This window comes from Octopus bimaculoides, chromosome 25 (assembly GCF_046866305.1).
Source record: "Octopus bimaculoides isolate indiv1 chromosome 25, ASM4686630v1, whole genome shotgun sequence".
In the NCBI taxonomy this organism is placed as follows: domain Eukaryota; kingdom Metazoa; phylum Mollusca; class Cephalopoda; order Octopoda; family Octopodidae; genus Octopus; species Octopus bimaculoides.
This window is the reverse complement of record NC_142952.1, coordinates 15281342-15307997: the sequence shown is the minus strand read 5'-3', so window position 1 is coordinate 15307997 and position 26656 is coordinate 15281342. Positions and strand designations below refer to the sequence as shown.

The following is a 26656-nucleotide window of genomic DNA, read 5'->3' as shown; positions in this document are numbered from 1 at the left end:
GACAAAAATTTCAAAACATTTCCGTAGTTTCGGTTAGGGTTAGGGTTTTAGAGTTAGGGTTTTAGGGTTTTATGGTTAGGGTGAGTGTTGGCGAAAAAAGTCAAAATTGAAGAATTGGAGGGGGGAAGGTGGTGGAATTTAACAATGCCGATTTTTGGCAATTTTTCGGAACCTCCATATTCAAAAAGGGGGGTTTTGGGCAAAAAAAAATTTTTTTAAATAAATAAATTTGGGAGAAAATGGGGAGGGGGCGGAAGTCTTTCTACATATATATACACAGACACACACAAGTCCTACTTTATTTATGAAAGGATTTCTTGTTTTTCTAAATAGTTTAATGTGTGTCACTGTCCAAATGCGATAAAATGTGTTGTCCCAAAATGTAGTCAAAAGATCGGGTTTCTTTTTGCAGTAGGTCTACCATAAATCAAGATCTTAATTGTCGTAAATCGAGATGTCGTAAACCAGATTGCCGTATTTCTTTTGTTTTCTTCCGTATCGATTATGTGTCGAAGTAAGCTGGAATCGATCTTTCGCCATTTCATGATCGGGTAAATATATATGTTAATACTTCTACTGGAAACATGTGTTATTATCTTTCGTTTAATGTCTGATTATTCAGCATGAAATCACTTCCTCGGTTGCAAACGTGACAATCTGTGAATTAATGTTACTGTCGTTGTTGTTGTTGTTGTTTAGTCTCCGGTCGGTCCTAGTTCGATTTCTATTATTTATAATTCCATTTACATCCAGGATACATCGAAGAAGTAAGTACGTGACTGATATTTTTATTTTATCGACCCCCGAAAATATGGAAGCCTAATCTAACCACGGCAAAATTTGAACTCCGAACGTAAAGCGCTGTGACTAAATCTCGCAAAGCATCTTGTCCGACGCTCTAACGATTCTCTCTAATTGAATGTAGTAAGTCCTTTGAAGGCGTTTCAGCCATGACCATCCTGTCTTTCAGAATTACATTATCCAACGTGTCCTTTGTTTTTGGAAGTCTGTAGTGAGGGTATTTGTTTGCAGGTCGACTATTTAGCTTGTTCATTGAAGGACTGCTATGGCGAAATACGTAAGCTTTTCCTACAGTTCACAAATTACCGGAAAATATACATGTAAGTAGAAGCGATAAAATGTTATTATCTTGAATAAAAGTGATTTTTATTCTGATTATTTTCTAGAATAACATTTTCGATATGTCTACGTCGTTTAATTCAGATAATGGTCATACTTAGATAATAGATCTCTTTCATTACATTATTGTACGTCCACATATTGTTTAATAGTCATTCAATCATAATTTGAACCTTTGTAATTTCTTTATTTATTCTACTTGTATATAAAATGCTTCGTTTGTTAAAAATATTTTGGAGACTTCATGTTTAATATTTCGTTTGAAAAGTGAAGATGAATCAAATCTTCGATTCGATTCTCCGTCTTTTTTTGTTTTTGTTTTCCCTGTTTTGCGATGTTGTGGAACTAACTATAACAACCAAAATCTTTCTCTAAAGACGTGTATTTTTCCCCCCACTAGTTCCAGCAGATAAAGACACATCAAAATACTTCGCCTGCTAAAAGAAAAAAAAGGACACCAGAAAAGATATTTTCTTTAAAAAAAAAAGAAGTCTGCTCTGAAGATTTTCTTTTTAATTCTCAGTAATATGGTTATTTTCTATAGCACTAATATGTTTAACGTTAAAGATGTCGTTAATCGTACACACTCTATCTAGGACTGCATTTATTATATTGTGCATCTTTGCATTTTTAAGACAGTCGTAATTCGACGGAATTTTGGCTGCTATTTTTAGCAACTCAAGTAGCCGTGTGGAGGTTCCGTCTTTGTGTAGGCTGTTTATAGCCCCAGGTCAGTCTTAATTATGCAGACAAAGACGTGACAACCATGATCATTATTTCCGTATATTTATAGCTACATTGTACAACGTGTCCTTCTTATAAGACGATGAGATGCTTTTTGCAGGAGGTTAGTTTGCTATTTCTAGCATCTCAAGCCTCCTTTTCGTGAATAGTAGTCATAAATTGGATGGGGGGCATTAAACGTTGAAGGAGGAATGCCTATAAAATATATTTGCTCTTTCTTTTTATTACAGCGAAAAGAAATTGGTGTTTCTTTAAAAACCACACAAAAATCTACATTTTTATATGTGAATTTCGTTTCACCCCAGGGTTACGAATTGGTTAAATACGTAGAGCGTCAGACAAAATGATTTGTGGTATTTATTTATTTCCTTTTATGTCTTGAATGCAGATCCTATCGACAACGGATCTGCTTTTCATTGTTCTAGAGTCTATAAAACAAAACACGAATGATATTGCGATTGATCTTAGATGGAAACGGAAATAATGACATTTGTCTTCTCACTGTTAGATTAACACATTATTACGAAACACTCATATTGCAAGGGTTTCGCTAAATCTCATTCGTGGAGTTAACTCCATGCTGAAATCGGTGTGGCCTTAATAGAATCTTCAGACACCCTTGATATTATTCGCTGAAATAAATCATTCACAGACGATAACCTGTAACCTCTAACAATTTGCACTCTTACAATTAATTATACCGCTTGTCTCTCCGACAGTGCGGACGACCTGATATTTTAATGATAGCTAGAGTAAGCACATAAATGTGAAACAAGGTGGAAAATAGTACTCGAATACCGGAGGTAGAGTAATACGCTTTATTAATAAAACTGTTACTCAGAGTTTCACGTTCCCGTTCGTCGGACAGTTTTGGTTTAGTTTCTAAACCAAAAGTATATATATATATATACACACACCAAAGTATATATATATATATATATATATATATATATATATATATATATATATATATATATATATTTATATATATATATACATAAACACACACACACCAAAGTATATATGTATATATACATACATACACACACCAAAGTGTGTGTATATATATATATATACATACATACATACACACACACACACACCAAAGTATATATATATATATATATATATATATATATATATACACACTCTCATACAGACAGGCTGACAGAATATCACCTAAATATTGCCAAAAATCATCCTAAAATGATTCCTAGAATGATTGGCAGCATAGAAAAATGATAGATATGTTCTCTAATACAATTAAACCTTGGGAGAGGCATTATGCCGGTAATAAACACACGCACTGGTTCAGTCCTTTAATTTATATAGTTTTTTGTTAAATTATTTCATTGCACTCTTGCAATCTCTTCAGTAACTTGTCTCTCCACTGAAATAATTTAACAAAAAACTATATAAATTAATAAAGGACTGAACCAGTGCGTGTGTTTATTACCGGCATAATGCCTCTCCCAAGGTTTAATTGTATTTCTTTCAACACACGTATCCACATCAAGAATCTTGCACACGAAATACACATACGAAATATGTTCTCTAAATTGTCTCGGAATTTATATGACGTAATCGCTTGTGTTAAGTCGTGTAACTAGGAAACGTCACTGATGTTGAGTTGGTCGGTTGTCAAGTGACAGTTCACGTTGCTATGTAAACAAACAGATCACGTGAACAGCTTACCGTAAGTGTGGTCGTGTCAAGTGTTGTGAATTGTTCATCACGTCCGAGCTACACTGCGCATATGAATATGTGTGTATGTCTATACATGTGTCTGTATGAGTGTGTGTGTGTGTATGAACCAATGAATGTTTCCTCGAAGAACAAAAAAAAAAAATGAAAACCGTTTCATTATTAACTTTTCATTTATTTCTTGGTGTTTCCAAAATTTTCATTGCATTGCTTCAATTTTGTCACGCAGACGTTTTCACTGCAACTGTTTGAAACTTACAGTTGAGTTTTTGTGTGTTTTTGTGTCGTCATCATTTAACGTCCATGTTCCATGCTGGCATGGGTTGGACGGTTTGATTGGAACCAATGTGTCTAAGAATTGCATCGAGCTCCAGTGTCTGCTTTGACATGGTTTTTACGGTTCACTGCCCTTCCTAACGCCAACCACTTTACAGTGGACTGGGTGCTTTTTTGCGTTCTACTGGTACCAGTGAAGTCAAGGATAAAAGGCAAAGTCGACCTTGGTGGAATTTGAACTCAGAATATGAAGACGGATTGAAATACTGCTAAGCATTTTGCCTGGTGTGCAAATGATTCTGCTAGCTTGCTGCCTTCATGAAGAGTTATATTAGAAATGTTTTATACATACATGTTTTATAGTGAATGGTTATATGCATACTTCCAAAACCAACCATCATTAAAAAAAATATTTAAAAAAAAATGAAAAAAAGGAGAAAACAAACAGGATGAGTTGAGAATCATGATGTGTGCTGGTTAATGAACAGACAGAAGAAATGGAACCTAAAAGCGATTCACGGTGGCTAGTGTCAAGATGTCAAACAACAGCTTATGAAACAGAACCATAAGTGGTTGGTGTTAGGAAGGACATCCAGCCATAAAAACCGTACCAAAACAGTGAAGCCTGGTGCAGTCTTCTGCCTAGCTGGCTCTTGTCGAACTGTCCAACCCATACCAGCATGGAAAACAGATGTTAAATGATAATGATAATGATGGGTCTGAAAGTTCTATGAAAAAAAAAAAAAAAAAGGAAACTCCTTAAGCCTATGAAAACTGCCATGGTATCAGTTGCTCTCTGACAGGTTTATGGTTGAGCCTGTAGCCATGGAAACCTCTGGTGTTCTTGGCCCCTGGTCCATATCTCTGCTCACCACTGTTGGGGCAGAGATAGCTGTCCACAAGTGCAAGCCCCATGAGTCAGGATTGATAATAAAGTACCAATCCAGAGTAGTGAAATGGTGCAATGTTTGAATGCTTAACAAAATCCATTTTGGTTCTGCGTTCGGAGTTCAAGGCTTGCTTTGTGTCATTGGCAGTGGAGAAGGGGAGGTAACTCTTTTAAGAATCAACAAACTTAACGACTTTCGGGGAATTACTTAAGCAAATGGCCAAGGATTTCATCTGATTCCTCTCAAACCCAGCACGCCAGCTGGCTGTTGAAAAAGGGACAGCGACTTTCAAGTACTGTGTACTATGCCAGTATGCAATATATGTATAAATGTCTGTGCATATATGTTTGCATATTCATATGTGTGTGCACGTATTAAAAAAGAGCCAAGTTAGTATTTGGCAAAGCGTATTTCCAGATTGCAGAACAATCTGGAACACCTCATGTTTCTGGTCCTCACACCATGAAACATTGGATAACCTCTTCTTTTCTGCTTCTCCTCTTTCTAAATGGGGCGCAATGGCCCAGTGGTTAGGGCAGCGGACTCGCGGTCATAAAATCGCGGTTTCGATTCCCAGACCGGGCGGTTGAGAGTGTTTATTGAGTGAAAACACCTAAAGCTCCACGAGGCTCCGGCAGCGGATGGTGGCGAACCCTGCTGTACTCTTCCACCACAACTTTCTCTCACTCTTTCTTCCTGTTTCTGTTGTGCCTGTAATTCAAAGGGTCAGCCTTGTCACACTGTGTCACGCTGAATATCTCCAAGAACTACATTAAGGGTACACGTGTCTGTGGAGTGCTCAGCCACTTGCACGTTAATTTCATGAGCAGGCTGTTCCGTTGATCGGATCAACTGGAACCCTCGACGTCGTAAGCGACGGAGTGCCAACAACAACAACATGGCTTATCATCTAGCTTCCTGGTGGCTGGACTCTGAAGCAAAGAGTATTACATTATATACACTTTCTATATTTGTTTATGAAGGACCACACTGGTGTTCGTAATGGATTTCTCTTCCTTATTCTTTTAGGAGGTCTACAGAAGAATGGGGTATGTGGGTATTTTGAAAATACCTCACAAAATGACGACTGTGCTCTGGATAGTTACTGGTTGCCCTTTGGCAAGGTATAGCACCCATTCAACCACCCTGCCAGGGATAAGGCGAAGCCAAGGGACTGCAGCATGGTGGGTTGTGAAGAAGCAGCAGAAGAGCTCAACCGAGTCAAATGTGATTCTTACATTGATGCTGAGCAGAGAAATCCTTGAAGATCAACAGTCAGGATCACGAAATTCTGTCAAGAGAGTAACTGCAACACATCCATATGTGTGATGTCCATGGTTGTGTAATCAGCTAATGAAAGATTCACTATGACTCAAGTTCGCAATTCAAATTCATAATAATGGAATTGGATGGCAACAGGGAGTCATGGGAATCCATGAAAGCAGTGGATGGAAAAACTAAGATTTCTAATTTTCTGACCTACAATGCTTGTAACTACAAGAGTTACACAAAGTAACCTGAAAGTCATTGGTTACTGTGGTATTTCAAGTGAAAGTATTTTAGGAGGTTAAATTCTCCTACAATGACTTTACTCTATATTAGACCTTCCCACTGTAATATTATTCCTCTGGTGATAATATTTCATCATTCCAAAGTGGTGAGTTGGCAGGATTGTTACTGCACTAAGCAAACTGCTTAGCTGCATTTTGTCTGTCTTTATGTTCACATTCCACTGAGGTTGACTTTGCCTTTCAATTCTTTTGGGGTTGATAAAATAAGTACCATTTGAGCACTGGGGTCGATGTAATTGACTTACTCCTTTCCCAAAATTGCTGGCCCTGTGCCAAAATTTGAAAATTATTTTTCATCATTCCTTGCAGAAATTTGGACCATGACCTAATGATGAAACTTTAGAAATTGCTGCTAAATCTCCCTCAGATCACACCATATCATCTTAAAAAAATGTAACAATGGATAATGGTTTTCTGGTTACAATCATCATCATGTTAGTCCTGATTTCCATGCTAACGTGTGTTACACAAATTATTGATGCAGTCCAAGTCGTTCTTGTTTGGAGTTACTGTTCCCCAAACAGGTCAAAGGATCACGTTTTATGCTTTGTTCCATTTTTGGCTTGCTTACTGTAGTTGATGCCAAACCTGACACCAACCAATTTACAGAGTGTACTGTGTACAATATATATATATATATATATATATACACACACACACATACATACACATACACATATCAAAAGATGTGTTATAATACTATTCCACAGATACAAAAACAGCTATACCAACAATCCAACATACCTCCATCATCAGCTGTCCCACGGATATCATTATGGTTTCGACACCTGGGCAGTGCCATTCAATCCGGCGGTGTCAACATCATTAAAATAAGTGTTGTTTGGGAACAAACATACCAAAGAAGCCACAACTTTCAAACACATTTACCCTATGTACAACAGTATCGGTAAATAAGTAAATTAATAAGTCATACATTTTATTCCCTACCGTCTTCCATAGTATAATAAAAGTGAAAGCTTAATAACCACATTCATTCAATCTAAATATAGGTAGAATTTAGCACTAACTTTAAAATTAAACAACAAAGAAACACATAACTCTATGTATATATGTATTGGTATTAATAGTAAACCTACAATAACTAAATTATATACTAAATAACGACCAATCTTTAATGGACTGGTTGTGTGACACTGGCATAGGTCACAGTTACGGTCTCACTTGGCTTGTTGGGTCTTCTCAAGCATAGCATATCTCCAAAGGTCTTGGTCGCTTGTCATTGCCTCTGTGTGGCCCAAAGGTCATGCTTCACCACCTCATCCCACATCTTCCTGGGTCTACCTCTTCCACAGGTTCCCTCTACTGTTAGGGCGTGACACTTTTTCACACAGCTGTCCTCATCCATATGCAACACATGACCATACCAGCGCGGTCGTCTCTCTTGCACACCACATCTGATGCTTATGTCCAACTTTTCTCTCAGGGCACTTACACTCTGTCCTGTATGCACATTGACATTACACATCCAGTGGAGCATACTGGCTTCATTTCTTTCAAGCCTACACATGTCCCCAGCAGTCACACCCCATGTTTCATGGCTGTTCGCACGCATGCATCATACAGTCTACCTTTCACTCTGAGCTAGAGGCCTTTGTTACCAGCAGAGATAGGAGCTCTCTGAACTTTGCCCAGGCTATTCTTGTTGTAGTAGCTATGCTCTCAGAGCATCCACTCCCCACTACTGACTTGGTCACCTAGGTTACGGAAGCCATTTATATCGTGTGTATGTATATATTTATATGTGAGTGTGTTGATAATGATGATAGGACGACAGTATTGTAGAGAAGGTGAAAAAAAAAATTTTCACTTTCCAAGATGCATAAGCTTAATATGTTAACGTTGACGTCTTCCAGATTTGAAGTAGCTAATCGAAAGTCCACTGCATTACATGTTAGCTGTGACGTTGATAACGACAGCGATGATGACAATGAGAATAATGCTGTTGCTGCTTCTCATGATGATGGAGAGGAGGAAGAGGAGGCGGATGGTGGGAAGTCTGAAATCAACGGGACATCGTCGTTGTAGTTTCGTTGTGTATGAGTTATTTCCCTTGTATCATGAACAATACTTGATTCTTGGACGTCTTTTGTGGAGTTCATTTTTTGGCATTTAAGCCAAGTGTCTAGTCTTTGGATAATTTCCTCTCACTAATCTCAGGAGCACTGTCCTTCCTCCTAATTAATAAATACAAATAATAATAAAAAAAAGGGTAAATGATATAAGCCTAACATCCCACTAACTCTGCCTCCTCATCACACTATAAAAATGATAAAATGGTTTCAAATTTAGGCACAAGGCAGTTTTAGAGGAGGGTAAGTCACATTGGCCCCAGTGTTCAACTGGTAGTTATTTTATTGACCCTGAAAGAATGAAAGGCTAAGTTGACCTTGGTGGAATTTGAACTCAGAATGTGAAGATGAACAAGATGCTGCTTAGCATTTTGCCTGGCATGCTAACAATTCTGCCAGCTGACTGCCTTTAAGAGTGATAAAATATGGGTTTCAGATTTTGGCACAGGGCCAGCAATTTTTAGGCGAGGAGTCGCTTACATCGACTCCAGTGTTCAACTGGTACATTATTTTATTGACCCCAAGAGGATGAAAGGTCAAGCTGGCCTTGGTGGAATTTGAACTCAAGATGTGAAGACAGGTGAAATGCCACTAAACATTTTACCTGGCATGACAACAATTCTGTCAGCTCACTGCCTTTAAAGCGATAAAATATTGATTCAGCTAGTTTTCTATTTCATTATTTCCCTTTGATCTCTCTTTCTAGTTACTGACTCACCAGTTCTGAGAAATGACCTCTTCATGCTTTGGTAATTCTGTTTTATCTCACACTGAAGACATCTTGGCAACAAACATAGAAGGTATGGAAAGTTTCTCACATCACATCTATTGTCCATTCTTTATTCATAAATATGGTTTCCCTGCTTGGGACTGCATGAAACTTCTTTCTAATATCATCCTTTATGTGACTGTGATTTCAACATTAAATCATTAATTTGACAACCCTGACTGTGGCTTCCCCCCAGCAGCTTTAGCATCATCACTCTCCCATTACTATTAAAAACTGCTTGGGGTAAGGTGGGGCTGTATGTGGTTTTTCAATTTCCTAGAAATAACAGTAAAATTCCCTAAAGTCACACACTCAAATCTTGAAGAAAATGGTTAGCACACATTGGATAATGTAGTCCTAGATAACATTGTCTGAATAAAAGACAGGATGATCGTGGCTGGAATGTCTTTGATAATAGCTCTGATCAATCAGGGACTAAGTGTCCTAGTGAGCTTATATTCTGAGTTGATGTTAAAGTGAAAAAAGAAATATCTAATGATTCCCTTTTTGTTTGAAACATATAGAATGGAAACATTTTATATTTGTGGAATAGAACAACAGAATGCAAATATATTGATACAAAACTAACTTCTTACATAAGCAACAAGAAAAAGCATCTTCTTGATTACTGAAATAAAACTGGATTCAGCCTCCATCTAATTTGAACCTTATATTGAGAAGATGCATGCCATTGCAATTCATTTTATCCAGTGGGTAAGACCTTGAAGTTGTAGGAACGTTAACAGACCTCAAAAGTACAAACTTCTTGAATAACAAAATTTAAACTAGAGTACATACTAGTTTTCAATCTCTCTCACACATACACTCATGGATGCATATTCATCCATTCATTCACATTTATGCATACATATGTATGTATATACATACATGCATACAGACATATTCTTTTTTTGTATATATATTTCTGTCCCAATAACTGAAGATTAGGTAGGGCAATTTCTGTTGTTAAGCAGAAACAGAAGTCCACAGCTGTCATGTTGTCTTCAGACTGTTTTTCTTTGACCCTGTTAGCTCTGGCCAAGGAGATATTACTCATACTTGGACTTAAGTTCTACAGCCAATTCTTTTTAAAATACATATTCTGCAAACAGAAAGAAATATAATGAAAACAACTTGTTAAAAAATATAAAACTAAGTTTCTTACTTAAAATTGGCGGCGTTTTCAGTGTGATTCCAGTATTGCACTTTAGTGTGTCACTCTTTGTCTTTTTTCTCTCTGCAGTAAATTGTTTTCACTTTCAGTTTGTAAACTGTGGGCATCACTTCCGATTTCATCTTCAGCTTCAAAATTTCTCACCTTCATCAACCATTCCTAAATCGTCTGCAGGATACATTTCATTGAAATTTCAGTCATCCTCACCAGAACATTCTAATTTCTGCAATACACCTAGAGTTGTGAATATCCTACATCCTTGCCATTCTTCTCCAGACATGTTTGGCTGCAGTGGACTCTAAGAACGCCTTATCTCTGAGCAGACAGTAAACAAATTAATACCACAGTGATGACAAATATTTATTCTGATTGGCTGGTGTATTTTTAGTTTCACTTGAAGCTACCTTGCGGGTTTCCCCATTCCTGCTATATTAGTAATTTGGCAGAACATCAAGCTTGAAGTTCTCAACTGGGTTTAATCGCATGTCACTTTTAGAGAAGTTTTGATTCTTCAAATTATTTCCCTTCATTTGAAATTAATACTAACTGCTAGTAGGTGATTGGTTTACCCTCTCTAGAGGCAAAGATAATTTTAGTTAATCAAGAATTTCTTTTGTATGTTAATTAACATAACCTTATTTATCTGTGTTGCACAAATACATGCCACTGCTCACTCTAAGTTATTTTGCTTAGCTTGTTTTCACTTATATATATATATATATATATATATATATATATATATATATATATCATCATCATTGTTTAATGCCTGCTTTTCATGCTGGTATGGGTTGGACAGTTTGACATGGAGCTTGCTAGCAGAGAGCAGTCCAGACTCCAGCTGTCTGTTGAGGCATGGTTCCACTAAAAGATCTCAAGAGTACAAACTTCTTGAATAGCAAAATTTAAACTAGAGTACAGACTAGTTTCCAATCTCTCTCATACATTAGGGAGGGCAGTTTCTGTTCTGATGATGTCTGTTCAAGCAGAAACACAAATCCACAGCTGTTGTGTTTGTCTTCAGACTGTTTTTCTTTGACCTTGTCAGCTCTGGCCTTTCCTAATGTTAACCACTTAACAGAGTGTGCTGGGTGCTTTTTATGTGCCACTGGCATGGGTGCGTTTATATAGCACTGGCACAGGTGCTTTTTAAGTGGTACCAGTACCTGAAAGAACAAGCCTGTATGTGTGAAAACAGGGATTTTACTTAGTTTGACATGTCTTATCAAGTACAGAAAATCACCACATCTCCCAGTCCCTTGTCATTTCCTGAATGAAGCCCAGCATCCGAAGATCCTTTCTCCCCACTTTGTCCCACATCTTCTCGGGTCTATCCCTTCCTCAAGTACCCTCCACAATCAGAGTTTGACACTTCTTTATGCAGCTGTCCTCATTGATATTCATCACATGACCAAACCAGCAGTCTTCTCTCTTGCACACACGCACACACACACATGTGTGTGCTGCATTTTAAAATTTATGTATATATATATATATCTATATATATATATATATATATTTATATCATCATCATTGTTTAACATCTGCCTTCGATGCTAGCATCATGGGTGGGACCATTTCACAAGAGTGGCCAAGCAGAAGCCTGCATCAGATTTCTGTGACTGTTTTGGCAGGATTTTTACAGCTGAATGCCCTTCCTAACACCAACTACTCAGTAGAGTGGACTTCGTACTTTTTATGTGGTGCAAGCACAGGTGTGGTCAGTTTTGGCAAGGTTTTTACAGCTGAATATCCTTCTGAACACCAACCACTTTACAGTGTGAACTGAGTACTTTTAAGTGGCACTTGCACTGACAGGGCCACCAAATACTTACAAGACAAAAAAAAAATAGTTTCAAGAGGGGAGGGTGTATTGCAGGAGGCAATCTTGTGTCAGATGATGAAAGGTTATTGTGAGGCAGAGAGACAGGAACAGGTGTCTTGCTGTAGCAGAAGTACAAGATTATTTGGCCGGAGAGAGAGAGAGAGATCAGGAATGAAGATATAAACAGGTACTGCAAAGGAAATACATGGTTACCCAACCCCAGAGAAGTGCAGGAGAAGGAGAGAGAGAGTGGGAGACAGCAGGATAGAGATGGTGGCGAAATGCCAGGCATACTCACAAGTGACGGGGATCAGAATATAAATGGGATGGTTGAGTAAAGAAAGAGAGAGTTATAGATGGTGGCAAGTGCCAGGGCATACCCTTGAGGTTTGAATGCTATAATATAAGTGGCAGGATATTGTGAAGGAAGTGTGATTAATGCGTGCGGAGGGGGGGAAGTGAGTCATCACCATTAACTCATATCCAAGTAGTTAATTTGAGCCTCTTCATCCTAAAGGGTGCTGGTGCCTGAGGTGACTGTTCAGGACAAGGGCTGTATAGAAGAACTGGGGATATTTATCACGGTAGGGGGTTGGCAGAGGACGAGGAAGTGTGAGTCACGCTTTGTGTCTTTGACATCTGTTATTTTCCATCTGGTCTGTTCTCTTCACAATGACCAGCTGCTAGTCCTTGGCGATTGTCTCCCAGTTTATATATATATATATATATATATATATATATATATATATACATATACATATATATATATATATATATATATACATATACATATATATATATATATATACATATACATATATATATATATATATACATATACATATATATATATATATATATATATACATATACATATATATATATATATATATATACATATACATCATCATCATCATCATCATCGTTTAACGTCCGCTTTCCATGCTAGCATGGGTTGGACGATTTGACTGAGGACTGGTGAAACCGGATGGCAACACCAGGCTCCAGTCTGATTTGGCAGAGTTTCTACAGCTGGATGCCCTTCCTAACGCCAACCACTCAGAGAGTGTAGTGGGTGCTTTTACGTGTCACCCGCACGAAAACGGCCACGCTCGAAATGGTGTCTTTTATGTGCCACCCGCACAAGCCAGTCCAGGGGCACTGGCAACGATCTCGCTCGAAAATCCTACAGGAGCCAGTCAGGCGGTACTGGCAACGGCCACGCTCAAAATGGTGCATCTCATGTGCCACCCGCACAAGAACCAGTCCAGGGGCACTGGCAACGATCTTACTTGGCTTGCCGGGTCTTCTCACGCACAGCCCATTTCCAAAGGTCTCGGTCCGTAGTCATCGCCTCGGTGAGGCCCAATGTACGAAGGTCTTGCCTCACCACCTCAGCCCAGGTCTTCCTGGGCCTACCTCTTCCACGGGTTCCCTCAACTGTTAGGGTGTGGCACTTTTTCACGCAGCTATCCTCCTCCATTCTCACCACATGTCCATACCAGCGCAATCGTCTCTCTTGCACGCCACAACTGATGCATATATATATATATATATATATATATACATATACATATATATATATATATATATATATATATATATACATATACATATATATATATATATATATATATATATATATATATATACATACACACACATATACATATACATACACATACATACGTATTGAGTTGGCAAGAAAGTAATTTCAGTTTTTTAGTGTGCAATAAATGCCATTTTTTTTCCATACGAAGAATGAACTTTAATCAATTATATATTTCCCATTTCGTTTGATGACCTTTTGCCATCATTTTGGCAACTTCATGATTCCACGCTGATAGAACTTCTGGTCCTTATCAGGCCAAAAACTGAAGCAAATGCGATTTCAGGTCATCATCATTATTGAAAGTTTTACCATTCAAAGAATTTTGCAAACTTCAAAATAAATGATAATAATCTGATGCTGCAAGATAAAAGATGCACACACACATATCATTCACTCACAACCATGGGTGAAAATATTCTCAAGGTCACCGTCCACTTCTCTATATTGTAAAGCAGGGGTTTTCAAACTTTTTGACTTGTGGACCCCTTTATATTTCAGGCTTTACCTTAGGGATAAATGCTTATGAAATTTATACATAAATATTTGCTTAAAATAACATATATTTTTACATTTATTTATTTAACAGTATTTAACAAATAGGTTTATTGTCAATTAAAAGATTTTGATTAAAAAACATATATAAAATCAAATTGCCCATAAAAAGTATTTGCTGTCCACGGACACCCTGTCTTGTCCTTGCGGACCACAGTTTGAAAACCCCTGTTGTAAAGGACCTGTACTCTGCTACATTCTGGAAGATTATAAAAGAAAATTGTTTGGGTGAAAAAAAAAATCAGTTACAACAAAATATGTCTGTTTAAAAATTGGGAGAGAAACACATTGATGTAACTTCTGAGCAGTATAGTTTCTTTATTTTTGTATTATTTTTGTTTTTGTGGCACTTGACCCTTTAGCATTCAGATTTCATTGTCATATATTATGCTAATTTATTCACATTGTTTTGAATTAATCACACATTATCTTGTAGCTTCAAGATTTCAATGGGGTATTTGTATATCTTTAGAATGACATTGTAGGGTAGGTGTGAGAGGTTGGATCTGGTTAGTTTTAACATAAAACAATCACATCATCGAAATCTCAAAGTTATGAGATAAAACATGGTTAATTCAAAGCAGTGTGAAGAAATAAGCATTGCATTTGACATAGTAATCTGAATGCCAGAAAGTTAATCACATTGTTTTAAATTAATTATGCATTATCTTGTAGTTTTGACATTTTGACGATGTGATTGTTTATTTTTCGAATGATATTGTGGGGTAGGTGTGAGAGGCTGGTTCTGGCCAGTTTGATCATAACAGGTAGAATATTTGGGCCAGATGTGGTCGAATTAATGTGGTCATATTGACCATTGACCACAGGCCCATCCTTGTCCACTAATCTCTACATCCACCTCTACCTCTACCTCTACCTCCACCTCTAACCATGTGTCAGTCTCCTCTCACACAATTATATTCATAATTATTATTACATTTATCACTATTGCTATGTTAGCCACCACTCATTGTGGCTTAGTGGTTAGGGCATTTGGCTCATGATACTAAAGGGTGAAATAACAGACCTGGATGAGAGGAAAATTTCTTGAGAATTCCATGTGGTAAAACATGGAGATTATGATTCAGAAAAAAATGTTTCCTAATTTCAAATTTAAAAAAAAATCCTCCCAGCTCATGGAATATCCACCTCAACCCCATACCATCACTCAGGATGTATCTTAATTCAGTTGCTCATGTCCACATGTGTGGTTGCTGGCTGAATCAGCAGGCTAAATGAGGAAGGTCTCAATGTAGTCAATGGACTTGCAAGAAACAACAGGCAAGCTGTGAAAAATAATTTTTTCTAAGATTTCACTTTTTTATAATATCTCCTCCTTTGGTGGCATTCTTAATAACGACACCTGACCCACAGATACAGAATGCATCAGCATAGTTGTTCCTATTCCCTCAACCAATATACATAAAAATGTTTTTGCCTGATTGTAAGAAAGTGTATCAGAGAATCAAGATGTGGGTAAGAAGTGTGTATGGATGGATAATGGTAAACTTGCACTTTGTTATTCTGGAAAGAAGTGGGTATGGCATTGCTACTATGAAAGGCTATCAGATCTGGAGAGTGCATGGGTGAAAGTATGTTTTCCCAACACAGTTTCAACAAAAGCACCAGCTATCCAAGTTAAAAACAGTATGAAAGTAGGGAAAGCCCCTGGTCCATCAGGAATTACCATTGAGAATGCTTAGAATATCTGACAGAGTTGGATACTGCCTTGTCACCTGCATAGTCATTTAGGTTGTACAGGTAGGTATCATAGCCAACGACTGGTGTAGCAGCATGCGGGTCAGCTGTTGCAAAGATAAAGGAGATGCCTTAGCGAAAAGAAACTACAGTGGCATCAAATTGTTGGACTGGGTCATGAAAGTTACAGAAAGACTTATAGCATGGTTATCTGGGAAGAGAGTTAGCCTAAATGAGATGCAATTTGATTTTATGCCAAGAAGAAGCACTACTAATGCTCTTTTCCTAATAGAGAAGTATTTGGCTCAAAGTAAACCACAGCACTTGGCATTCGTTGACCTGAAGAAAGCCTTTGTCAGGGTCCCTTGCTCTGTAATCTGGCAGTTAATCAGGAAGCTAGAAGTAGGAAAATGGTTTATGATAGCCATGTACAAGCCATGTACAGGGGTGCTGTCAGTAAGGTGAGTTAGCAAAGTGTAGGGCTCAGTTCTCAGTCTCCTCGTATTCATCATTGTCTTTCAGGCCATAGCGGGAATTTCAGACGAGTCATTGCTGCATGCTGATGACTTCATTCTTAAAGCTGTATCTGTAGAAATTACAGATATAGAAGCAAAACTTGGAATGAAAGGGCCTTAAAGATAACTGAGCAACAACTAAATTAAGCAGAAAAATGGACAGTTCTCTACGCCTTTCAAGAAAATGGTCCTGCTTGATATGTAGAAAATATGTAAGTTAAAATTCCATATGATGTACCAAATGCAAACTAAGGATATGCAAGAGGTGCTGTGGAATCAGGAAGGTTAACAGAGAAAGTAGATGATGTATGAGGTAGATGTGCAAGAGCAATAATCAGGAAGGTTACATCAGAAATAGATTTTCTCGAATGCCCAGAAGGATTCTTAGAGGTAGTAGATAGTTTCTGTTGGTGGCCTTATTGTTAGTGAGTGGGGATGTTCTGAAAATATAGTTGCTTCAACAAGAACTGCCTGGAGACAGTTCACAGAGCTATTACCTCTGCTGGTAACAAAATTCCTCTCTGTCAGAGTGAAATGCAGATTGTATGATGCTTCTGTACAAACAGTAATACTACATGGTTGTTTGGACATGGGCCCTTAATGCAGAAGACAGGCGAAGACTATAAAGAAATGAAGTAATATGCTCTGATGGATGTGCAATGTCAGTGTGATTATATAACCAAGTGCAACTGTATTGAGAGAAAAATTAGATGTCAAAGGCATTAGATGTGTTGTGCTAGAATGAAAATTATGCTGGTATGGTCATGTGATGTGTATGGATGAGGATAGCTGCATAAACACTTGACAATTACTACATGTGGATGGAACCTATGGAAGAGGGAGACCCAGAAAAGCATGGGACACAGTGGTGAAGACCGATCTTAAGATGTTGAATGCCATCAAAGATATGACAAAGGACCATGATAATTGATGATATGCTGTGCTCAAGAAAATCTGTGCATCATGGCAAAATAGGTCCTGAAAGCATTTATATCAATAAACATAACTGGGGCCTGCCCTCAGACCCAATCTATTTTTGTCAAACCTTTTCCACTCTCTCATCTTCCTGTCACCCATCCCCATTTAACTGTGGCACAATATGCAGAATTGCATATCTCATCCTGTTTTTGTGTTACCAGTCATCCCTCTGCTTGGAACCACTTCCATTTGACATCCATCCCTCAGTCACATTATCATCTGTTTCCACTTAATTTTCCACTGAACACTCTTTCTGTTCCACTTGTTATTTATCATTTCCCCTGCCATACCTCATTCTTATATCTGCCATTGATTGTCCTCCACCTTGTTTGCCACTCACTTTGACCACAGGCCAATCCTTGTTCACTATTCACTACATTCACCTCTACCCCCATCTCAAACTATGTGTCAATCTCCTCTCACTTAATTATTTATTACAATTATCACTATTGCTATGTAAGCTACTACTCATTGTAGCTTAGTGGTTAGGGTATTCGGCTCATGCTCATAAGGTCATGGGTTCAATTCCCAGTGGCACATTGTGTCCGTGAGCAAGACACTTTATTTCATATTGCTCCAGTGCACTCTGCTTGCAAAAATAAGTTGTACCTGTATTTCAAAGGGCCAGCCTTGTCATTCTGTGTCACACTGAATCTCCCTGAGAACTACATTAAGGGTATGCATGTCTGTGGAGTACCCAGCCGCTTGCACATTAACTTCATGAGCAGACTGTTCTGTTGATTGGATCAACTGGAACCCTAATTGTTGTAACCAATGGAGTGTCAGTTTTGCATGCTAGGAGAAAATCGGCCAATATTGATATAGCTAAACATTGATTGAGAAATCACTGGTGTCGCAATTAGCAGGTAAGCTGAATAAAAATTTGTCATCATTTTACAGTTTCTACTTTCCAAGGTGGCCTTGGTTGGACAGTTCAACCGTATCAACTTCTGCTTTGTTACTGTGCCTGGATGCTATTCTTATTGTCAACCACTTTCATGGCACCAGCATGGGTGAATTTGTGTTACCCCCAGTGAAAGTAATGACTTCTTTGAAACCCTGTGTTGTTCTCTGCTCAATTCACCAACCACTTCACATTGTGTAGTAGATATTTTTTTTTGTGCTACCACCACTAGTTAGAACATGTTCTAACTCGCAGGTTAGCCCTTTAGTGTTCAAATTAGTCTGTCAAATGTAATGCATATTTATTCACATTGTTCTGAATTAATTCATACATTATCTCAAAGCTTTAAGATTTCAAAATTTGTGTTTATTTACTTTTAGAATGGCATTGTATGAGAAACCAGATCTGGCCAGTTTGAACATAAAACAGGCAGGATATTTTGGTTGGATATGGCCAGTTTAAATGCTAAAGGGTTAAAAGTGTTTCCACCACTGAATGAGAGCATAATAGAGTGATAACTTTAGGCGATGTGTTGGGAGAAGTTACTTCATGCTGCACAGAACAGATTTATTGTCGTGTATGTGAGGGGCATTTTGGGAGAAGTTACAACATAATGTGGGGCAGGGTGTTTATTGCTGTGAGGTGGTGGTAGTGGAGACATTAACAGAGGTCATAGAAGAGGAGGAGCCAGACCACAAATTCAATGTAACATGGCCAAGAAGGTGAATAGATGAGAGCATGGAAACTAAGTTGAGTGAGTGAAGGTTGCATGGGTTCAGTCTCATCCCTGCCTTACTGAAGCATCAGGAAAGATAGAAGGAGGATATGGATGGTAGAAGTGGAGGGGGTTCAGAATGCTGGCATTGGTGGCATGGTACAGTGTATAGGTAAAGAGAAGAAAGGTAGAGAGGAGGGTGAGGGATTTATTTTGTACATGTCAAATGCCGGTCCTTGAATTACATATGGCTTGAGGTGAAGAGATAAGATATAGTACATGGGATGGAGATGTGCAGGAGCATAGAATATGCAGTGGGTAGTGGTGCATGCACAAACCACTATTTTAGCTGGCATTTTCAGAAGCTGGTACAGAAGACTGCATTTTTTGCTGTCTCCTGTAATCACCAGTCAACACAGTTCTTTGTCATCTTCTTTATTTCATATATATTGGCCATTAAGGCCTTACAAAGAGGGGACAAACAAGGACAGACAGACATAAAGTCATCTTCTTTGCCAGGTGTAGTGCCTGGAGATCAGTTTCCACCACTTCCTTTTTTTTATGGCTGGGTTCCAACCTGAACCACAACAACAAAATCTACCTGCCTCACTTCTCAGTCCAACATCACTGCCTCGAGGTCCTGGATACATTCGAAGCCAGTGTCTGTGATCAAGTTGGTATTGTACATGTAACAATGTTTTCCTCTTCTTACATTACCATGAAGTGGGTTCCACAAGACTAATTTGGATGCTTCCTGTTCAGGGTGGCACATGCAGTGATCAGATAGTTGCAGCCATCTTCACCTGATCTTCTTGCTAACTTTCGGCAAGTCTCCATAAAGGCATTTGTTTGTCATATGTTGCTGCTGTTTCACGTTTAGGGCCAATTGTTTCTTCCATGTATTCCTTGATCTCCTATCACAGATTCTATTCATTTGGAGCACACAACACTTCTTTATGTAACATTCATCCTTCATTTGTATCACATGTCTATACCAATGCAGTCTACTTTCCTTTGCACACCATATTTCATTCTTACTGTACCCAGTTTCCTCTCTCAGTTCATTTATACTCTGTTGTTCATGCATACTAACATGGCACATCCAGTGAAGCATGTTTACCTTGTTTCTTTAATGTTTTCTTCTTCCAAGGCCCACATATCACTGCCATGCAGCAGTGCATATTGTATATAAGCATCATGAAATCTGCTCTTGATTCTGAGGGAGAAATCCCTTGTTACCAGTATGATCTTCTAATATAATTGATGTGTACACACACACACACATACACACACACACACATACATGCACACACACACACACACATTGGGTCATCCCATAAATAATGCAGTTTTTTATATTTCTTTTATTTTTCAAAATTAAGATGAACGAAGTTCTTTTTTAATCTAAAATATACTCTCCTTCATTTTTTACAATGCTCTTCCATCTATCTAGTAGACTTGTAATGTCCCTCTTCCAAAATTCACTTGTCCATGACAAAAAATACTCCTCCAGTACTGTTCTGACTTTGTTTCCATAATTCATATTTTTTCTGTCCAAATGACTTTAAAGACCACAGAATAAGTGATAATCAGATGGATGGTGGGTGGGGCATCGTTTCCAAACTGCTCCAGCCTTTGGAATGTCATCCTCACTGTATGTGGCTGAGCATTATCCTGATGGAAGAACACCTTTCATCTTGAAATCAAAGACGGTCGTTTTTCTTCTAGCACTGACTTAAGGCACTCAAGTTGTTCACAGTAGATCTCCTTTGTTATCATTTGGTTTGGGTTTAGAAGTTCAAAGTGGATTAAACCTTTCATATCTCACCAAACAGATAACACCTTACATGGATGAAAACCTTCTTTAACCTGGGGTGCTGGTGTTTCTCCTTTCCCTACCCACTGTCTTCAGTGCTTGACATTCTTATAGAGAACCCATTTCTTGTCACCAGTCACTATTTGGTCAAAAAAAGGGTCATTTATGAGATGTGACAGCAAAGAAAAGCACACATTCATTCTCTGCACGCAATTAAACTCAGAAATTTGTGAGGAATCCATTGACCCAATTTGCTGTCTTTTCCGATGGCATACAGGTGTTGATGAATGGTTGAATGACCAAATCCAAGCTTCTCTGCTAGTTCCTCAACAGTTACAATGGGATTTTGTTCCACCAGGGTTTGCAGGATGTCCTTGTTGAGCTCTACAGATCTTCCAGGATGAGGCACATCTTCTAGGCTGTAATTTCCAGCTCAGAATTTCTGGAACCACTGTTCATACTGGTTTACACTTATTGTCCGATCCTCATATACTGCATTAATATTCCTCACACTTTCTGTTGTGTTGTTGCTTTTATTGAACTTATATAGCAAAATATGCCGAATATGCTCCTTTGTCACTTCCATTGTAACTTTGAAAAAATAACTGTTAAAATCAAACTGCACTCTTCAAAACTTGTATTAATAATAAGGACAAGGTAAAATTACTACTTGCTTTTATAGCAAGTTGATGCAGATTATTTATCCCATGGCCTTCCTACTTTCAGTTCATGACCCAGTATATTCTTAAATATTGAGTTTATTTCACCTGTTTGCACCTCCTAACCTATACACACACTCTTGAGTGTCAAATTTATTTCTCCTGTTTGACCTCCCCTCCCCCAATATATATTCTTTTACACATTCCAGTCATTTGACTGAAGACATGCTGGAACATAGCCTTAAAGGGTTTTAGTCAAAGAAATCAACCCCAGGACTTATTCTTTGTAAGCCTAGTACTTATTCTATCAGTCTCTTTTGCCAAACTTCTTAGTTACGGGGATATAAACACAGCAACATTGGTTGTCAAGTGATGGTGGGCAGTGGGGGACAAACACAGACACAGAGACACACACACATAAATATATATGGGGGCATGTAAAAAACACCTTTTAAGCATTGGGTCTCATGGAGGCAATGACAAATGACCGAGACCTTGAGCAGAAGACCCATCAAGCCAAATGAAATCGTAGTTGTGGCAAATGCTGGTGTCATGCAACTGGCACCTGTGCCGGTAGCATGTAAAAGCACCCATTACACTCTAAGAGTGGTTGGTGTTAGAAAGGGCATCCAACTGTAGGAACCAAGCCAAATCAGATTGGAGTCTGGTGTAGCCCCTCAGCTTGCCAGTCCTGGTCTAACTATCCAACCCATGCCAGCATGGACAACAGACGTTAAATGATAAGGATGATGATGATATATATATATATATATATATATATATATATACAATGGGCTTCTTTCAGTTTCTATCTACCAAATCCACACACAAGGCTTTGGTTGGCTGGAGGCTATATTAGAAGACACTTGCCCAAGGTGCCACGCAGTGGGACTGAAATGGAACGTGGACTATGAGAAATCTGCAGCTACAACAATTGCTAAGGAGATTTTCACAGGAAAGATGGAAATAATAATAATAATTATATTTAGATCAATTAATAGAAAGGGAGTGGGAAAGACATTGAGAGAAAGAGGGACAGCAACAAAAAAAAAGAAAAAAAAAACACATGGTGAGAAGACATTAATCCTTCAGCATTTAACCAAGTCATATCTGGTCCAAATATTCTACCTGTTTTATGTTTAAACCAGCCAGATCCAGCCTCTCACACCTACCCTACACTGTCATTCTAAAAGTAAACAATCACATCATCAAAATCTCGAAGCTATGAGATAAAGCATGAGTAATTCAAAACAATGTGAATAAATAAGCATTTCATTTGATAGATTAATCTGAATACTAAAGGGTTAAAGAGAGAGGTAGGAATAAAGAAGTAGATAGATTGATATGATAAAAGAGGGAAGGCAAAATGTATGTTATGCGTAGGTGGATAGGAACACATGGTAAGGTATAAGAAAGATAACAAAATAGGGAGAGAGAGAAGATGAAATGCGTGCTTTTTGCCTTAAGACAGAGAAACAGGACTGGGTTTGCCTAAATTGTTTAATAAAAGACATGAAGTCTAGATTAATTAGAGATGTACTATAGAGGAAAGTACATGATCATCATTATCATCATCATCGTTTAAGGTCTGTTTTCCATGCTGGCACGACATGGAGCTGGCCGGACTCCACTTGCCCTTTGTGACATGGTTTCTACATTTGGATGCCCTTCCTAATGCCAGCCACTTTACAGAGTGTGCTGAGTGCCTTTTATGTATCACTGGCATGGGTGTGTTTATGTGGCACCAGCGCCTGCAAAGGACAAGCTTGTGTGTATGGATGGCAGTGATTTTACGTGTCTTCTCAAGTACAGCAAATCGCCTCTGTTGGACCAGGTTATGAAGGTTACAGAAAGGGTTAATGCTAAATAAAATAGGGACAGGATTAATTTGCATGAGATGTAGTTTGGTTTTTATCCCAGGAAAAGGTAGCACTGATGCCATATTCCTAGTGAGACAACCACAAGAGAAATACATGGCTAGAAGTAAGTCCTTATACATAGCATTTGCTGGTCTTGAGAAGGCCTTTGACAGATTTGGTGACTGCTGAAGGGAGGCTACATTTAGCAAGGGGAGAGGCAGAAAGAAAAAAGTTTGTTAATGTTTCACAGCATAAGGATCTATGGTATGAGTTATTCAGAATAGTGAAATAGTGTACAAGAGAGAATTGAGATATCTGCTGCTATGTATCCAGTTTTAAGTTCTTGTTCTGTGCAATAATGCTGGGGTCAACGTAATTCATACTTGATAATTTGTGAAATATAAATACTTCAAAACTGATTGTCTCCATTGATAACTGTTACACATTAATTTGCAGAAAAAAAAAAAAGCCAGGATTTTCTTATAATTTCTTGCTTTCCACATTTTGTTGAAATCATGTTTAGTCAATCAGCAGTACCTTCACAAAAACATGATGAACTTGATAAAGCAATTGACCAATCCTGGTTGTCATATTATGTTGTCGAAGACCAAGTTGTCAGCAAATAATATGCCTCAGAGAAATCTCTTTATGTAATGCATCTCTTTCCTTTGGCAGAAAAGAACAGCCCCACCCAATTTTATTGAAAACAGTTGATTTCACAATAAAATGACTGCGATTTGACAGCAAATAAAAGAAAGAAAGAAAAATGTGATTACCACTTAGATTGTAATGAAGCTGGTAATTAATTTTTGTGATGTAGAATCACTTGTTAGCCACCTGAACAATTGTCATCCCAGCCCACAATGAATATAGTTTGTAGAATTAGGGTAAACAGAAATATCTTCTTTTGAGCTATGCATCTTTATTGTAAAAGTTTAATGAAGAAAATAAGAATAATGTACTCATTGTTCTAAAATTAACTGAAGATAGAAAAGGCCTGGTCTATCAAGAATTATCATTGAAATGTTTAAAATCCTTAGTGGAATGGGATATGAGTTGGTCACCCACGTAATAAGTTAGATAATACAGGAGGGTATCATATATAATGACTAGTGTAACAGTATCAGCATCTGCTATAAGGGCAAATATGACATAAAAGAAGATAAACTACAGAAGTGTTAAGCTTTTGGACCTGTTTATTAAGAGTACATATTTATAATGCAACTGACTGAGAAGAAAGTTAACATAGATACTGTGCACTTTGGTTTTTTGCCAAGAAGAAGCACTGCTTTTATCATCTTCCTAGTGAAACAACTGCAGAAGAAATATCTAGCTAAGAATAAGCCCCTATGTCTGGCATTTGTTATCTAGAAAAGGCCTTTGATATGGTTTCTTGCTCTGTGATCAGGTGGTCACTGAGGTAGCTTGAGTTGATGATTGGCTTGTAAGAGCTGTGCATGCAAGGTGAGAATTAGGGATAAGTGTAGCATTGCATTTAGCATGAAGTTGGAGCCCAGTCCTCAGCCTACTCTTGCTCTCCAAGTTATAGCAGAGAAGCTTAAGAAGAGCTGCCCATGGGAGCTTCTTTATGCTGATGATCAACATCATATAACTGAATCTTTATTAGAATTAGAAAAGGCATTCCAGACATGGAAACAAAACCTGGAACCTAGAGGCCTCAAAGTGAATTTAACAAGGCAACACCAACATCCTCTCAATGATTAGCCGGAGATGTTTTTTAAAATGAGAATGTCTGAAATAACTCGACTGTTCTCATAAATGAGAATAGTAAAAATGAACCCAACTGCTATCAAAAATTAAGTAAAAAAACGGAAAAATAATCCAGAATCCTTGTCTGGTACCAGATCGATCCCAAAATCTAATCAGTTTGTGCCAGTCATGAAGCCAAACATCCCTGAAAGTTTCATCTGGATCCATCCAGCGTTTCTTGAGATATCTTGTCCATAGACAAACAAACAAACAAATGCAACTGAAAACAATACATCTGCCTTCGCTAAGGCAAAGGTAACAATCACATCATAAAAATCTCAAAGCTATGAGATAATGCATGATTAATTAAAAAACATTGTAAATAAATAAGCATTGCATTTGACAGAGTAATCTGAATGTCAAAAGGTCATTCACATTGTTTTGAATTAACTACTCATTATCTTGTAGTTTTGAGATTTTGATGATGTGATTGTTTATTTTTCGAATGATATTGTGGGGTAGGTGTGAGAGGCCGAATCTGGCCAGTTTGATCATAACACAGGTAGAATATTTGTGTCAGATATGGCCAGTTTAAATGTTAAAGGGTTAAATTCCTCTATGATGTCCTGTAGGATTATGATGAATAGGAAAGACCCGAAAACTGAACCATGATGGACTTCTATTTTCACACTAAATTCATTATTGAAATTGTTGACTTTCGATTTACTTACAGCATCTTTGTACCTAGCTTCTGCAACACAGTCCTTGTGATCCTCACACACACACACACCCACACATATATATACACTTTTATTCTTTTACTTGTTTCAGTCATTTGACTGCAGCCATGCTGGAGCACTGCCTTAAAGGGTTTTTAGTAGAAGAAATCAACCCCAGGACTTATTCTTTGTAAGCCTAGTACTTATTCTATTGGTCTCTTTTGCCATACTGCTTAGTTACTGGGACATAAACACACCAACATCGGTTGTCAAGTGATGGAGTGGAGCAAACAGACAGACATACACACATATATATCAACGACAGGCTTCTTTCATTTTCATCTACCAAATCCATTCACAAGGCTTTGGTTGACCTGAGGCTATAGTAAAAGACACTTGCCTAAGTGGGTCTGAACCCGGAACCATGTAGTTGGGAAGCAAGCTTCTTTTGGGCTGGGGTCTGTGGATAATTTACAGAAATCCTTGGCCTGGCAGTGCTACCAGGGGGTATTGCAGGTTCTGAATAAACTCTATTTATTCAGAATCATTTATTGTTATAATTTTATATTGTTACTGTTTTTCAGTTTTTTAAACCCTTTTATGTAACTCCACATTGTATTGTCCTGTACCATCCCCAGTTTTGTGAATCCTTAGCTGTTAATAAAGAAAACATTATTATTAAGACAGCAAGCTGGCAGAATTGATAGCCCATCAATATTTCATCTCTCTTCACATT

The 26656-nt window shown here is 38.0% G+C and overlaps 1 protein-coding gene across 16 annotated transcripts in view; it reads left to right on the top strand.

Moving 5' to 3' along the window:
• Window positions 1–444: 444 nt before the first annotated feature.
• Window positions 445–26656, top strand: part of LOC106882225 (E3 ubiquitin-protein ligase TRIP12) — a 135675-nt gene continuing 109463 nt past the window's right edge. For 5 of the 16 annotated variants that reach the window (XM_089341705.1, XM_089341699.1, XM_089341695.1 and 2 more), the window contains exons 1-2: window positions 445–551; window positions 9122–9215. The gene's annotated coding sequence lies outside the window, so the exon portion shown is untranslated. The other 11 variants (XM_089341700.1, XM_089341696.1, XM_089341689.1 and 8 more) reach the window with 4 other exon arrangements.